This window comes from Quercus suber, unplaced genomic scaffold, assembly GCF_002906115.3.
Source record: "Quercus suber isolate HL8 unplaced genomic scaffold, Cork oak 2.0 scaffold_45, whole genome shotgun sequence".
Lineage (NCBI taxonomy): Eukaryota > Viridiplantae > Streptophyta > Magnoliopsida > Fagales > Fagaceae > Quercus > Quercus suber.
This window is the reverse complement of record NW_027069510.1, coordinates 325,639-338,007: the sequence shown is the minus strand read 5'-3', so window position 1 is coordinate 338,007 and position 12,369 is coordinate 325,639. Positions and strand designations below refer to the sequence as shown.

Below are 12,369 nucleotides of genomic sequence, written 5' to 3'. Positions count from 1 at the left end.
AGATAAGTCTCTAAGTAATGTGGGACTCAGACAAACTAGTTTTTTATGAGTGAATAATATAATGGGCAAAGTAAAATTAAATGGGGAGCAAGCTAGAGCAAAAAAGAAAGCAAATCTAGGGTATCTTGTCTAAGTGCCTATCATCCTCCCAGATCTATTCCTTTTCGGTTCAGTCTTTTTTGTTTTAGTTTTGATATGACTTTCATAAGAATTTCAACTTTTTTTTTTCCAAAAATTATAAGGCCTCAGGCTCAGAAAATTAATTTTAAATATGTTTAATTAATTAATTTTTACTAATTTTGCAAGGAATCAACAATGCTTTGTCCCTGATTAAATCACGTATGGTTGGGACCTAATTCATGCGAGTGCACTTTACCATTAATTTTTTTTTTAAATATATCTTTTAATCTGGTTGTCCAATTAAGGCTCATGAATTGTCGTTTTGATTGTTATGACTTCTAAATTTATATTATGCAATGAATTTAGAAATCATGTGGTCAAAAATTATAGTTCTTCCTTGTAATGTGTTATGCAATGGGATGCATGGTGCAAAAGAAGTAAGGTTAAATGAGAGTTGCAAAATGGGGTGTCTACACAAAGCTCCTAAAGAGGCAATCTTGTTTTTCTCTAAGTTTGTTGTGTAAGCTCAAGTTGTGTGATAAATCTTAAGTAGAAGACCATCTTGTGTGTGCATTGTGTATGTCTTCTATGTGTTTCATAATTTGTCTCTTAGATTCTATATTACATATCATGCTTAACCATAGTATTTGTTGGTGGGTTACAATTAGCTTAATTTGTAAATCATACTGCTCCACCATTTAGTTCTAAGAATCATGTGGTATACTAGAGGGAAAAACACAAACAGTTATTAAATACCGTTGTATTTTTTTAAAATGTAGACAATGAGATAACATTTAAACCATTCTTATAATAACAATTTTTTAAGATTTAAAAAAAAAAAAATCCTATATCAGAATTCATCTAAAAAATCTAAAGGATGTTAATAATCGAATTTGTGTTTCCTAATTTTCAGTGCACTACAAAAAACTGGTCCTATAGTGGCGTTTTTGAAACGCCACTATAGGTACTAAAAACGCCACTATAGGCCCATTTTGGCTATAGTGGCGTTTGCTATAGTGGCGTTTACAAACGCCACTATTGTACCGCCATTATAGACCTATAATGGCGTTTTACAAAAACGCCACTATAGGACTGCCCTATAGTGGCGTTTGCAAACGCCACTATAGGACCACCTACAAACGCCACTATAGACCAATTTTTATTTTTTTATTTTTTAAAAAAATTAGTCTATAGTGGCGTTTACAAACGCCACTATAAGTATAAAGTGACGGAACAATAGTGGCGTTCTTGAAACGCCACTATAGCCAAACCACCACCAAAAAAAATTTTGATTACCAAAAAATTAATTTTTGGTAATCAAAAGAATTTTTTTTTACGTGAAAAAGTTTTTTTTTTAATTGAATTAAGATTGTAATTAAATTAATATTACAATTTTAATTAAATTAAATGATACAAAATGAAACAAAATACGTTCAGCAAATTACAAATCCAAATCTAAAAAAATACAAATTCAAAAAAATACAAAATACAAACACTATAGTCCAGCAAATTCAAAATGAAACACAAACCCACCAAAAAAAATTCAAAGTTAAACAAAATATGCTCACATCCAAAAAAAAAAAAAAAATAGCAACTCCACCCCAACACATTCAGCCACCATAGACCAACCTGCAAAAAGAAATCATCAAATAGATTTCAAAATTTTCACTACTTTTTTGGTTCTATTAACAAAGATATTATCACACTTGAGATCTCTATACCTATCAATAATAAAAAGCCAAAGAATTCACAAAAATTAATCAAGGAAAAGACCAAAACAATCATTAAAATTTAAAAAAAAAAAAATACTTACTTGCAGCACCATCTTCAAATCCAAAACCCACTAACATTAACACTACCACAAATAAAATAGGGGAAATAAAATCAAAATGGAGAGGAAGAGAAAAGAATAAATCTAGGTGTGTAGTGAAAGAATAGTGAAAGAAGGAAAAAAAAAAGAGAGAAAAGAAGAGTGGAGAAGCTAGCTTGACGTTGAGAAAAAGAATTGATAAGGTGAGTGGGAGTAAGGGAGAAAAAGAAGTCTGAAGAAGTTTGAAGAAGTTGAGATAAGGGAGAAAAGAAAGAAAGAAAGGGGAAAAAAAAAAAAAAAAGGAAGTCTGAAGAAGTTGGCTAAACGTAGAGAATATGAATTGATAAGGTGAGTGGGGGTAGGTGGGGTTAGGTGGGTTTTGAATTTTGAATTTAAAATTTTTTTTGTTTAGTTCTTTTATATATATATATATATATATAAATGATATGTACATAATATTTTCACAATATTTTTACAATAAATTTTAAGTGATAGATTGTTACTAGTTGTTATTATTGGGAAAAAAAAGTAATCTTAGTGTTAAGTTCAAATTTGAACTAATAACAACTAACCACTTATAATTTGTTGTGAAAATATTGTAAAAATGTTGTGGACGTAGCACCTCATATATATATATATATATAGAGAAACGCATGTTCACAACATTTTTACAATATTTTTACAACAAATTTTAAGTGGCATATTGTTACTGGTTGTTACTATTTGGGCAAAAAAATAATCTTAGTGTTCAGTTTAAATTTAAACCAATAAAAACTAACCACTATAAATTGTTGTGAAAACGTTATAAAAATGTTGTTAATATAACACCTCTCATTTAAATATAAATATATAATATATATATATATATATATATTACCTGAACGTTGAATCAATTCGGGTTTTTTTTTTTTTTTTTTTTTTTTTTTTTTTTTTTTTTTTTTTTTTTTTTAAGAATAGTTTAGAATTCTATGGCATATTCCTAAAACAAATCATAGTTTTTGTGTTTACGGATTGATTTTTTTTTAGTTTTTTTTTTTAATTTTTTTAAGGAATATTTTGGAATATACTATAGAATATTCTAGGAATATTCTATGGCATATTCCTAGCTAGAATATATCACCCTTTTTTTTTTTTACGGATTTATTTTTTGTTTAATTTTTTTTTTTTTTTTAAGAATAGTTTGAAACATACCATAAAATATTTTTACAACAATATTTTTATAACAAATTTTAAATGGTGGGTTGTTATTGGTTCTTATTGTTGGGTTAAAAAAGCAATCTCAGTGCTAAATTCAAATTTGAACTAACAAACAATTAGTTACTCATGATTTGTTGTAAAAATATTGTTAAAATGTATGAAATTTGTTGTCAAAATGTTTTTTTTTTTTTTTTCGAACCTATAGTGGCGTTTGTCAAACGCCACTATAGGTCGTACACCTACAGGGCCTATGGTGGCGTTTGACAAACGCCACTATAGGTCCACACTTACAAGGGCCTATAGTGGCGTTTGTCAAACGCCACTACAGGAAGGTCTATAGTGGCGTTTGTCAAACAAACGCCACTATAGATCTATTATAATTATAAAAGAAATTAAACCCAGCCGAAAAAAAAAAATTTTAAAAAGTAAAAAAAAAAAAATGCCTATAGCAGCGTTTGTAAGACCACGAGAAACGCCATTATAGGTCAGACCTATAGTGGCGTTTTTAAAAACGCTGCTATAGGCCCTTAAAAACGCTGCTATAGAGTACCTATAGTAGCGTTTATATAAAACGCCATTATAGGACTTGCTGAACGCAGCTATAGGGTACCTATAGTGGCGTTTATATAAAATGCCACTATAGGGTACCTATAGTGGCGTTTTTGACAAACGCCGCTAAAAAAAACGCCACTATAGGCCAAGTTTTTTGTAGTGGTGGGAGCTTAAAAATGAACATCTGAGTTTTATAAAGTGGTCCAAAACCATAACCTGAGGGTTGTTAGGTTATCTCGTTTCCTTTCTTGAAAACAAGTTTTAAGATAAGACCTTTTTCTTATAGATAAGAAACCAATTTTTTGTAAGGTTAAAGTATTAGCTAGAGGCTAGATAAACTAATATTCCAACAAAAAATAAACTAAATCCAGTAAATTGATGATGCATCAAGCTCAACAAACTATCGTATAAAATTAACAAACGAACAATAGCTCAATACCCCTATTGAGCTATTGTTCATCAACAAAACTAAATAAATTATTATAATTATTATTATTGTGGATTTGGTTGTGGATTTTGAGATTTACAAATGTGAATGCATAAAGAAATAGAAAGGAAATAATATTTAATGGAACATTGATATAGTATTGAGGCTGATGTAGGTGTACGTAAAAAAAAAATAGAAAACTAAACTAGAAAAAATGGAGTTTTTTTAGTTATTTTGCCAATGATGTGTAGAGTTTGATGTGAATGTTCTTATATATGAATAAATGGCCCCTTCATCAATGACTTAACTTAATCCCCATATAGTATTTTAATGGGATAAGTTTTCCTCCCATTGAATCTTCTAATTTTCTCTCATTTTTATAGATGCAAGACGTGTGACATTAAAAATAGATAGATGCAATATACCCATATAAATGGGAGAGAATGAGATTAAGATGTTAATGAACGTGATGAAATTCGATAAATTTACATTAAGCTTGTCCCCCTAGATTCGAAGTCTGGCTTCGTCCCTATTATCATTGCTCATGTTGTATTGTTCCTAGTTCATTGTACTCTTCTATATATATGTAAAAGTTGAAGCATAGAATTTAGGGTCTGTTTGGTTAAGAGAAAAGAAAATGGTGTTTTTAGTATTCATTTTCAGTTTTTTGTAGGACCCACTACCAAAAAACTGGTTTGGTTGTGTTTTTATACTCAATATTCATTTTTAGTTAAAAAAAAAAATGAACTTGAATACAAAAAATGAATACAACTTTTGGTCGTTTTTATTTTAAGTGAAAATGAATACAGTGGCATTCTTGTAAAAACATCAAGTTGGTGGTGCCCAAATAATTAATGAAGACTTCATATATCTCTCTCTCACTTCGTCTTCTTCTCTCCCTCACAAGTCACAAAACCAATTTCTCTCTATTTCCTCTACATCAATTCTCTCCCTCTCTCCTTTGACGAGTTCTTCGTCGACGAATTGACACAAGGTAGCTTCAATGTTCTTCAAAGACTGGAAGTAAGCCACATGTTGACGCAAGGCAACGCTATTTTGATGTAAGATCGTTCTATCTCTCCCCTCAACAAGATCAATTTCCCTCTCTCTCTCTCTCTCTCTCTCTCTCTCTCTCATATGTATGTGTGTATGTGTGTTTGTTATCTTTTTTTTTCCTTTGATTGTTAGATGTGGTCCTATTTTATTATAAATATATTATATAATGATATAATGTTATTCTATTACATAGCATGGCTTGGATAATTTGTTGTTTACAACTATATCTTTTAATTTGAATATTTTTCTCATTATCTTTTATTCTGTGAATTTGTTATTCTCTACCCCAAAAAAAGTGACATACTCTCTTTCTTGCAACTCTTGATACGTTTTTGGTGTTGTGTTTTTTGAGTTCGCATACAAGTCCTCTCACTCCCTCTTATATTTATTTGATATTTATTTGAGTTAATCCTTAGTTAGTTTGGAAGTGAGAATTTGAGTTTATATCAAAACACAATCTAAATGACTACGAATTTAAATGTGCCTATCAATTATTTGAATAATATCAATTGAAATTATGTGATAAGTTTTGATTATCATGATAATCTCCTTGAAAGAAAGAAAATTTTAAATGGTAAATTTGAAACTTAAAAATTTTAGTTGTACCAAAAGAATGAAGAAAAATATAATTCATAATGATAATATTTAGAAGAATATGGACCACGTAGGAAAAGGATAATATCAAACAAAAACACCAAAAATGATAAATTTATATATTTTCAAAATAGAGAGATATATATATATATATATATTTTATAGAAATTGTTTAATATTTTGAAAGAACAAATTATATACAATTAAATTTAGAGAGTAAATTATGTATTATACTACATCATATGTATTATACCACATTATAAAATAATCATATATTCTCACGCATTGCATGCGTCTGCGAGTAGTTTTTGTAATTGTTGAAGATAAATTTGTTACTATAGGAGAAGCATTTGTGTAAATCCATAAATTTGTTACTATTACTTTGCTTTGCTTTTGGATTTCGGTTTTTTTTTTTTTTTTTTTTTTTTTTTTTTTTTTTTTTTTTAATGGGGTTTTTTAGTTTTTGTGTGTAGTGGTTTTGAAAGATCCATGTTTGCTGGGGGAACTAAAGAAGACAAAAATAAAGTGTTTTATTTCTCAATCCAAAAAGAAAATCAAATTATAAAGTATAAATTGCAGATCCAGATATGCGGTTGAATGTGAATGGCAAGATCAATAGCAGGATAAAGAAATCTGTCGTTGGAGGAGGGATGCGGTGACCACTGGTGGTTCTTGGTCAGTCATGTCTCTCTTTGAATTTCTCTCTCTTCTTTTCATATGGGTTTAGGCATGATATTTGTATTTTAAACTCCATGTGTGTTTCTGTTTTTGAATTAACAACAGACCAATTTATTTTTGTTAAGAAAGTAACGGTGGACCAATTGATGTATTAATTTGGCATAGGTGTAAAATTTGAGGAGTAAATTAGCGAAAAGAAAAGTTCAAGGAGGTGTCATGACCACTCCTCTAAAGTTCAAGATGTGTATAGGCATTTTTCCCAAAATGAAACGTTAATTAGGGAAGTAATAGAGAACATGATTTCAGATAGAATAGAATAGAGGAAAAGAATTCATGTGATTGACCCAATCTAATCTGTCAAGAATCTATTGCTGCCTTCAAATTTTGGGACTAAGCCTTTGTTGTTGTTGTATTTCATGTAAGGATCGTCTAAACTGAAGTGATCTTGCTCAGTTTAGTCACCAATTTATAAGTTGATTCATTTGTGCCCTCAATGTGAAGGGTATCATCAATTAGTAAGGTTTATTGGGTTCTACACGATACAACCACATTTATTGGGTTCTATAAATAGCAATTTTGGAGAAGACCTATAGATTTCTTGTGTTTCTAAGAAAGATAAAAGAGAAGAAGTTTGAGAAGAAATTACCAAATGAATAGAAACCACTATTTATATACAAAGGATTATGACTCTTTAATAGACACATTTTCATTTAATATGCACATTTTCAGTATTTCATGATCACGTCTCTATGAGCATTACCTCAAGGATCACATCCCTTTTTTATTAAAAAAAATTATGTCAAATTTAGTTGCAGTATTTGAACCAGAAAATCCATGCTAAGCCGTCAAGGAAGAATTCATACACTAATTAAGTGCAGCCTTTGTAGATCGGTACGAGTGCCAACCCCCAAGGCAATTGTCTCCGATGGATCCCACCCTGGCACTCAAATTGGCCACAACAGTAACACCCCTTTCAGTCCCAGTGCCTCTGCGAACTTTTAGGAGCAGCCACAGATGCTGCTTGTACAAATCAACCACAATTTTTAGTCATACTATAAGTTATACAGCCTCAAAAAATCTTAAACAACATAGTAGTTAAACTAAGCCCAATTGCAATAAAAACTTCAGATAGAAGCATTCCAGTGATTGGCTTATTGCAAAAACAATTACACTGTTTATTGGAAAGCAATTAGCTAAGAGGAAGCTTATGCATCCAGATATTATTTGTAAAGGGCGACAATTAACATGAGATAAGCTGATTTATGTGCATCTTGTCAAGCTAGATCTAGATGCCTTTTCAATCCCACAGCGTGAAGAAGTCTACTTCCACACTTCTATTTAAGAATATATATAACAGAAGCATAATCATCCTTCCAGTGTTCTTTGGAAAATTTGCTGGTGGAGAGGGACATTCGACTTGAAAAATGGTCACCAGGTTCATTAGCCCAAGCTTTTAATACAAAGCAGGGAAATTTTGTTTCATGAGGCACCATGTCCTATGTGCCACAAACACACCCCCCCCCCCCCCCCCCCACCAAAAAAAACACATGATTGATCTTTTATTTATATATATAGAGAGAGAGAGAGGTAATAATTCATGATTGATCTTAAAAATAACGTTCTTTTAAAGGTTCTCAAGAAGGATAAGATAAACATGTGAGAAGTATTGTGGATCTTTGCAAATAGTAAAATGATATCTCATACCATCAGCTCATGCTACAAAACAAAATAGAAAAGTTAATATATATATATATATTTTGTGGGGACACCTAATGTCCCTATTTTCTTCTTATTTCTAATTTTCATGATAGCTAGAGACTAGGTGATTATTTCTTATCTTGTTTTAGTTTGACTTCTTTCATACAACTTTTGCTATATATGTAGATGTATTCGTTTGTAAAGGAGTAACGGGTAAATAATATAGCTTTCTTCTTCCATAGTTTCTCTTTTGATGTTCTCTTTGTAAAAACCTTATATCATTTATAACATATAAAAGATCTAGAGGATCCTAATGGTTGATTTTGTGTTTCCTAATTTTCAGTGGGAGCTTGAAAAATGAACATCTTTTGAGTTAAAAAAAGTATTCCAAAACCATACCTTGAGGGTTGTCGTCATCTTAGGTTCTCTTTTTTCCTTTGTTTGAGAACAAGTTTCAAAATGAGACCTTTTTCTTATAGGTAAGAAACCAATTTTCTGTCACGTTATATATATGAATAAATGGACCCTTTCATAAGTGACTTAACATGAGCCCATAAGCTATTTTTGCCTTTTACTTAGGCCTAAGATCAACCTAAATAATTGAAATTTTCCATATGAAGATAAAATTTTTTTTTGATAGGTAATATGAAGAGAATATTTCAACAGGATAAGATCTCTTTTCATTGAATCCTCTAATTTACTCTTATTTTTATTTAAATGTAAAACATGTGATATTTAAAAATCAAATGCATACCACATGTCCATCTAATGGGGGCGAAAGAGAGGACCATCATTACGAGCTCAATAATGTTTTAGTAGTGACAGAAATTGCCCAACAGAAGCCAAAAATCATCTGAAAGGTGCTTCACAGCTATAGTAACAGATTTATCTTCAATTAACAAGAAAAAATGAGTCCACCAAGCTAGGAACAATATAACATGGACGACGACAACAATCAAAGTTGAATAATCAAATCCTTACCGAGTGAAAAGTTTAACCAAAAAAATCCAATCATAGAATTAAATTCTAATATACGAATATTTTATTTCTCAATTACAAAATTGTCAAATGGGTCATTGGATTTTTTAGCCCACTTATAGCATCCAAGCTTTAATTTTGAAATTGACCCATTACACAATTCTAAAGCATGGTTTTGCAGAGAAAGCAAAGAAAAGTGAGTTAAATAAGTACAAAGATCTTAGCCACATTACCCTCATATGGACCTTGATCAGCCATAGTAGAAGTTTGCATATGATAGCTGGGCAAAGGAGGCGAATTGTCTGTAAAAGAAATGAAAGAGAGGGAGATTAAGAAGTGAGAGAAAGTGCATGAAAAAATTTGTGAGGAGAGAGAAAAGTGAAATCGAAAGAACTTACAGTGAGATTGAGAGGGTGAGTGAGAGTGAGAGTGAGAGTAAGAACTGGAGCTTTGGTTTTGCCAAGAAACGTCAGTGAGAAGAAGTGGGTCATGCCATTGATTACCATCCTCCTTCATTGTTGTTAAAACTTTAAAAAATGTATTTATGACTGCTTTTTGAATGAGAGCAATAAAAAGAGTTGAATTGGGTTTTTTTTTTTTTTTTCGAAAAAAGAAAGAAAAATACAAGAAGAGAAAGAAAGAACTCAAATGCTTTTGGGATGCCGTTGATTTCGTTTTGAGGATGAATCTGAGTTATTTGGAATAGATGACCGTTGCCATTTTGAAATTTGAAAGTGCATAATGTTAATGGGGCCCAAAAAGGAAAATAGGAGATCTTTTCATTTTTGGGCTGAAACAACTTTATGGCCATGGAGAGGGACATTGGACTTGACAAGTGGTCACCGTATTCATTAGCCCAAGCTTTAATACAAGCAGGAAAATTTTGTTTCATGACTCATGAGGCACTGTATATGACCCATGTGCCACAATCCCACTCTACTGCACATGATGGCATGATTGATCTTAGAATAGACCAAAAATCTCATAGTTCAATTGACAATTTGACACAATCTAATGATTTCAACCAAGAATGAACATCTTTAAGGTTTAAACCGTCCACCCCAACTATTGAATTATTGAAAGAGGAAAAAAAAAAGGCTAAATTACAAGTTGCACTTTCTAACTTTATTTAAAATTCAATCATGTCTCCTAACTTTGCTTTGGTTTAATTTAGTCCTCTTAGTTTCAATTTTATTTAATTTAGTCTCCTTGTTAGCCTCTGCCAGAAATGTTCTGTTAATGACTTTAAAACTATGTAGTTTCATTTTTTTTAGTGGTTTTCTTTACATTAAATCACTGATTTTTTTTTTTTTTTGGGGGGTTTCAACCTTAATATAAGATCAATTGGGTAGGCTTTTTCTCTCTATCTCTACTGTTTTTGGATTCAACAAAATGATAATGAAATCGGTCTATTGTTCTTTCCTAACGATTCTCCAAAAATGTGAGAGAAAAGCAAGGGTTCTTGGAATTTTGGGCGATTCCTTTAACTAGGTGCTACATTCCATAATTCATTTAAAGGTCTTTTCATTAATTTTTGTTTGCAAATTTATTATGTTCATTTCTGTTAGTTAGTTTGTAATTTGTTCATTGCCTAGAAAATGGTAGAGGATTTTTTTCTCCGACCAAAAATATGCTCCAAAAGCTTTCACACCGTTACATATGGAACACCCTCAACCTTTTCATCTACGATGGCATTCAAAACCAACTTTCTCAATTATTAGAGGAGGTACGACTGTTGAGAGACTTTCACCAAGCCAATGCATCCGACACACCTCTTCAATAGCAAAAGGTTTAGCCATATTAAGTGGTACTCGTGTGAATACCAAAACACCCAGCTCTCCTTTGTTAGAAATGTAGAGTGTAAACCCCATGGGGTTATCTTAGTGGTTCCAAAGGCGTTAATTATGATATTTCTCTCGCCAACATTTTGGTACCACTCCTACGAGATTTTTTCCTATAATAACCTGGTGTGTGTAGGATGGGAGGATTGCATACACTCGAGAAAATAGTCAGATACTCGAATAAGTCTAGATATCATCGTTTGTCAAAAAAGAAAAGCAATGCAAAGTGTAAAGGTTTTATTTTTGATAAATTTTTGTAATGTTCTTGGTCATCTGATAAGGGAAACTCTGTTTGAAAAGTCAGTCATTCTACATACTTTTTAATTTTTTTTTTAATTTTATAATTTTTATATACCGTGATTTGGTTTTTTTTTTTTTTTTTTTTTTTGAAGCCTCATAGCATAAACTTCACAGGTGTGATGAGGCTAGTTGGTCTCTAAACTTAAAAAAAATGAACATTATTTGTTCCTTTGTTAACTTCTGTTAGTTTTCTTGCCCAACTATTTAATGAAAAAATGATGTGTCAATTTTTAAGTAATGTGGCTTTATATATATATATATATATGGAAATGTTATGTTTATGATATTTTCACAGCAAATTCTAAGTGAAAAGTTGTTATTAGTGGGTAAAAATGTAATTTTAGTGGTGGTTTCAAATTAAAACTAGTAATAATTTACCACTTAAGATTTGTTGTGAAAGTATTGTAAAAATGTTGTTGACGTAACACTTTTTTTATTTATTTTTTATTTTTTAAGTAATGCTACAATTACAAACTATTCTATGACTCTAAAAACTAATTTTCATTTTTTATTAATGATATGGGTCTAAATGACGAAGTAGATCCATTCTTTGGTAACAGTGAAGCTAAGGAGAATTTCATAGCTTTTGAAGCCAATCCATTATTTTATATAGATCTGAATTTTTTATGTTGCTTGTAGAGGATCATCATGGGGTTGATGTGGCTTTTGTCAGGAGTTGTGGAATTTGACAATGAGATTCAGATTTTGTGATGAAGTATATGGCGGTTGTGGCTTCATAGTTGGTATTATTGTGGAGGCTAGTATGGAGGTTCTAGTTCGGATTTGGGTTTTTTAGGGATTGCTAATGAAGCGTAAGTTTGTCAGCCAGTAGATGGAGCCAATCCGCAGTTCACGTGTATGTCTTCTTAAAAATGGTCACCGGTGTGGTGCCTGCCACAACGTCTCCAATGCTAAAGTTAATATAAAAGAGCTTTATGAAGTAAAACAGAATAGCAAAATGGTAGTAAAATTATCTCAGTATTTTCTCATACCTCCTGTTGATATCGTGAGGGCCTTATATATGTCTTTTGCAACTCCTACCCGTTGAGGTAGTTATGGTGGCCTTGATGTTCCTTTTGGTAACATTTTGTGCTGTGTAATGTGGCTTTTAATGTGCT

At 31.2% G+C, this 12,369-nt stretch overlaps 2 long non-coding RNA genes across 2 annotated transcripts; both read right to left on the bottom strand.

The window, feature by feature from the left end:
* Nucleotides 1-1,495: 1,495 nt before the first annotated feature.
* LOC136066758 (uncharacterized) lies at nt 1,496-2,237 on the bottom strand. The gene is made up of 2 exons (XR_010628235.1): nt 1,934-2,237; nt 1,496-1,749 (listed from the first exon to the last, which is right to left on the bottom strand). It is a non-coding gene; the product is annotated as an uncharacterized LOC136066758 (long non-coding RNA).
* A 4,863-nt stretch (nt 2,238-7,100) lies between these two features.
* LOC112024859 (uncharacterized) lies at nt 7,101-9,771 on the bottom strand. Its single transcript, XR_010628234.1, has 3 exons — nt 9,509-9,771; nt 9,344-9,412; nt 7,101-7,451 (listed from the first exon to the last, which is right to left on the bottom strand). It is a non-coding gene; the product is annotated as an uncharacterized LOC112024859 (long non-coding RNA).
* Between the last annotated feature and the right edge of the window lie 2,598 nt (nt 9,772-12,369).